Raw genomic sequence first — 4,973 nt, 5'->3', positions numbered from 1 at the left:
CTAAAGAAAAATTAAGTTAAAAATTTACAGGCAAATGGATTTTGAATCTCTAATAATAAGCAAGGTTACACAATCTCAAAAAAAACATGTTCTTTCTCTAGAATCTAGACAATAATATAATCCATATGCAGTCAAATGTGCATGTGAGTACAGCATGTATAGTATATAGCATGTATAAAGGAGAAAAACAAAAGGATAAATATTAGACTATGAGGAAAGATTGAATGTAATGATCAGCTATGAGTTATGAAAGACAATGTAAAATTGTGTTTTCTACTTCTAATTCTGTCATGAACTTTTCTGGTTTTGGTGCTTGGCAAGTGCATAAAATACATTCAATAATAAACCCAATAAAAGTGTAAAATTTAATTTGGAGCTCCAGAGCTTCCATTTCGAATGTCTATTGAGTTGTATAGCCTTTGGGTCTGTTTAATTTTAGTGTGTGATGTCCTTATATTTGCAAGTTGTTACAATAAAGTTTTTAACTAATTTATGTTTATTTCATATGCATTTATGTTTTTGTGTGCATGTGTATCTGTGTGAAGGTGTTGAATCCCCTGGAACTGGAGTTAAAGACAGTTGTGAGCTGCCATGTGGGTGCTGGGAATTGAACCCAGGTCCTGTAGAAAAATAGCTAGTGCTCTTAACAGCTGAGTCATCTCTCCAGCCCAATAAAGTTTACTTTTTAAAAAAAGAGAAAGAAAACGTCCCATAGACTTGCCTCCAAGTTAACATGATAGAGGCTTTTTTCAATTAAGGTTCTCCTCCTAGATGATTCTAGCTTGTATCATGCTGACAAAAAAAAAAAAAAGAAAGAAAAGAAAAAGGGAAAGGAAAGAAAAGAGCTGAAGAGCTGAGAAGCGGTGGAAATCAGTTTTGAGATTTTTTTTTAATTAGAAAATAGCCTAGCATGGTGGCACACGCCTTTAATCCCCGCACCTGGGAACCAGAGGCAGGCGAATCTCGGTGAGTTTGAGGTTACCAGCCTGATCTACAGAGTTCCGGGGCAGCCAGGACTACACAGAGAAACCCTGTCTTGAAAAACTAATAAATAAATTAAATAAACAAACAAATAAAACCACCCCCCAGAAAAGTAAGTACAAATGCTGTTACCACTTACCACTTTTTCTTGTTTCAAAAGTTGTCCAGATCAAGTTTGCATCCCCCCACCCCCGGCGAGCGCAGGCCTTTCGTAGCTCTTTCTTTGCCACCTCACACCTGCCACCAGTTCGCCATGGATGACGATATAGCTGTGCTCGCGGTTGACAACGGCTCCGGCATGTGCAAAGCCGGCTTCGTGGGCGACGATGCTCACCGGGCCATCTTCTCCTCCATCGTGGGCCGCCCTAGGCACCAGGGCATGATGGTGGGCATGGGCCAGAAGGAGCCCTCCGTGGGCGACAAGGCCCAGAGCAAGAGAGGCATTCTGAGCCTGAAGTACCCTATTGAACACGGCATTGTCACCAACTGGGATGATATGGAGAAGATCTGGCACCACACCTTCTACAACGAGCTGCATGTGGCCCCCGAGGAGCACCCTGTGCTGCTCACCGAGGCCTCCCTGAACCCCAAGGCCAACCGTGAAAAGATGACCCAGATCATGTTTGAGACTTTCAACACCTCAGGCTGTGCTATCCCTGTATGCCTCTGGGGTGCCACAGGCATTGTGATGCACTCTGGAGACGGGGTCACCCACACTGTGCCCATCTATGAGGGCTATGCTCTCCCTCTTGCCATCCTGCATCTAGACATGGCTGTCTGGGACCTGACAGACTACCTCATGAAGATCCTGACCGAATGTGGCTACAGCTTCACCACCACAGCCGAGAGGGAAATCATGCATGACATCAAAGAGAAGCTGTGCTATGTTGTCCTTGACTTCGAGCAAGAGATGGCTACTGCTGTATCCTCTTCCTCCCTAGAGAAGAGCTATGAGCTGCCTGATGGCCAGGTCATCACTATTGGCAACGAGCGGTTCTGTGCCCTGAGGCTCTTTTCCAGCCTTCCTTTCTGGGTATGGAATCTTCTGGCATCTACGAAACTACATACAATTCCATCATGAAGTGTGACGTTGACATCCGCAAAGACCTCTATGCCAACACAGTGCTGTCTGGTGGTACCACCATGTACCCAGGAATTGCTGACCAGATGCAGAAGGAGATCACTGCTCTGGCTCCCAGCACCATGAAGATCAAGATCATTGCTCCTCCCGAGCCCAAGTACTCTGTGCGGATCGGTGGCTCCATCCCAGCCTCCCTGTCCACCTTCCAGCAGATGTGGATCAGCAAGCAGGAGTACGATGAGTATGCCATCGTGCACCTGCAAATGCTTCTAGGCAGACTGTGACTGGGCTGCGTTTTACTCCCTTTCTTTGATAAAACCTAACGTGCAGAAAAAATAAATGAGAAAACATTGGCATGACTTTGTTTTGGGGGTTTTTATAAAGTTTTTTTTTCAAAGAGTTTGTTTTGTTTTGGCGCTTTTGACTCAGGATTTAAAAGGAGGAATGGTGAAGGCAACAGCAGTCGGTTAGAGCAAGCATCCCCCAAAGTTCTACAATGTGGCTGAGGACTTTGATTGTACTTTTGTTTTCTTTTTTCTTTCTTTTTTTGTATATACCACTCAAATCGGTTCTTGTTTGGGACTTCCTAGTCCCCAATAAAGAGGAATGATCAAGAAATTAAGTTTACAGGAAGCTTAGATGCTTGGTGCTCCAGTCTCTTTCTTGCAAAACTTCTTTTCTTGTCTAAACCATAAACACTCTACCATCAGTACTTGTCCTTCCATTGCCATTTCAACTACTCTTTTCTTCATGGGAGAAACTAATCCCATAGGAAACAAGCTCCACAGGTCATGTCAGATGGCTCTTTCTCATATTCAACTCTTTGGACCCCTGGCCTTAAGAAGCTGTGGTGTTAGTGGTGGGTTTGTAGTTTCACATGAGATGAAAATGATGTTCAGGTGCTGGAATGAAGATTAAAACATTGTCATGAATCATCATAGCTTCACTAATGAGAGCCACCTTGAAGCATCATTGAAATAGAAGCACAACACCATCCATAAAGTGGAAAGTATGCCTAAGAAGCAACAAGTAACAATAGCTAGTTGTGGTCAGAAAAGAAAGAAAAAGAAAAAATAACTTTACACAAGAGGCTGAGTGCTTCATTCAGGGGCAGGAGGATTAACTACTGTCCCTACAACAATGTTCTTTGGGATGTTAGCTATCTTTCATTTTCACACTGTACAAGAGATTTGTCAATCATCGGTCTTTTTTCTATTGTCTTTCTTTTTTTTTTACCTTTTTAAATAGTCATTCCAAGTATCCATGAGATATGAGGAAGTCCCTCATCCTCCCAAAAAACACTACCATTCTGTAGGGGAGGATGGCTGAGTCCACGCCCTGAGTACACACTGGCGAGGTGACAGCATTGGCTTCTGTGTAAATTATGTACTGCAAAAAAATTTTTAAATCTTCTGCCTTAATACATTTTTTTTATTTTGGAATGGTCAGCCATCATGGCCCTTCTTTTTTTGTTCCCCCAACTTGATGTATGAAGGTTTTGGTCTCCCTGAGAGTGGGTTGAGGTGTTGAGGCAGCCAGCTTGCCTGGACATTGACTTGAGACCAGTTTCATAAAAGTGCACACCTTACAAAAAAAAGTTGTCAAATATATTTTTGTTTGTGATGGTGCTAGGGGATTGAACCCAGGGCCTCACACATGCTGAATATAGGCTCAACTTTTGAGCTGCATATCCCCATCTATATTGTTTTATTAATCAGTTCCCAAGTTATCAGTTTTTTAATATTTATTTATTTATTTATTTATTATGTATACAATATTCTGTCTGTGTGTATGCCTGCAGGCCAGCAGACCTTATTACAGATGGCTGTGAGCCACCATGTGGTTGCCGGGAAATGAGCTCAGGACCTTTGGAAGAGCAGGCAATGCTCTTAACCACTGAGCCATCTCTCCAGCCCCAAGTTATCAGTTTTTTATCAGCTGTATATAAAACTATATTGTTTTAGTTCCTAATTTATCAGTTTAGAACTAATCTCTCAGTTCCCAAGTTCCAAGTGACTCGGAACATTTTATATTTGTCACGGCATTTCCTTTAGAACTAATTTGGGTCCTCATGGAATCTATGAGTCTATAAATCTCTAAAGATCTATGAGTCTAGATGGAATTGCGATAGGGAATACCTTATGGAAAGAGAAAGTAGGATTTGCATAGAAGTATGATTGTGTCAGATTCCTTGAACCAACTCTAGGGCTCCAGAAAGATCTTTTCCTTTTCCTCAGGGTTAGAGTTCATCGTCTTCCCTTCCTATTTTTCCTTTCCTGGGAGTTAGTTCTCACAGACCTGACCATTTCTCCCCTCTTGTTTTTTGTCATTGTTGCTGTTTGAGACAAGATTTCTTTCAGCCCAGACGGGCTTCCAGCTAGCTCTGTAATTGAGAATGACCTGGAACTCCTAATTCTCCTGCCTAAACCTCCCAAGTTCTGAGAGTACATCCTTCCCAATTAATACCATTTTCTTTTACAATAGAAGAAATCGAGAACACAGTCTCCCATTACCACAAATTCTGCAGCTGAGTTCCCTGAATTTGGGGAAATCACAGAGGTCAGCACATGCAGAGTGCAATGGAAAAACCTCAACTTGGGAAAAGCACCTTTCTGATCAGGGTGTCTTCTGCCAAGTAAATATGCTGTGGTGGTTTGAAAGAAAACGGACCCCAAAGGGAGTGGCACTCTTAGAAGGTGTAGCTGTTGTCAGATTTCCTTTTACATTAGCCCCACGTTGGACCACCAAAATGTTGATGGTTTTTTACTCTGGTCCTAAAGTACATAGGCCGGTTTATGTCCACAGTCCCTCTTTCCATCCCAGCTGTCTCAGCAGCTGTCCTTCGCTTTTCAGCAATCAAAAAATTCAAAATCAACACAAAACTACACAGGATCCAGACTCCCTGTGTATT

The 4,973-nt window shown here is 42.5% G+C and overlaps 1 non-coding gene and 1 pseudogene across 1 annotated transcript; one reads left to right on the top strand and one right to left on the bottom strand.

The window, feature by feature from the left end:
* The first annotated feature begins 1,234 nt into the window (after window positions 1-1,234).
* LOC119804642 lies at window positions 1,235-2,335 on the top strand (annotated as a pseudogene).
* Window positions 2,336-4,543: 2,208 nt separating this feature from the next.
* Window positions 4,544-4,705, bottom strand: LOC119805660. The gene has a single exon (XR_005283968.1). It is a non-coding gene; the product is annotated as a U1 spliceosomal RNA (small nuclear RNA).
* Between the last annotated feature and the right edge of the window lie 268 nt (window positions 4,706-4,973).

This window comes from Arvicola amphibius, chromosome X (assembly GCF_903992535.2).
Source record: "Arvicola amphibius chromosome X, mArvAmp1.2, whole genome shotgun sequence".
Lineage (NCBI taxonomy): Eukaryota > Metazoa > Chordata > Mammalia > Rodentia > Cricetidae > Arvicola > Arvicola amphibius.
This window is presented reverse-complemented; position numbering and strand designations above follow the sequence as displayed.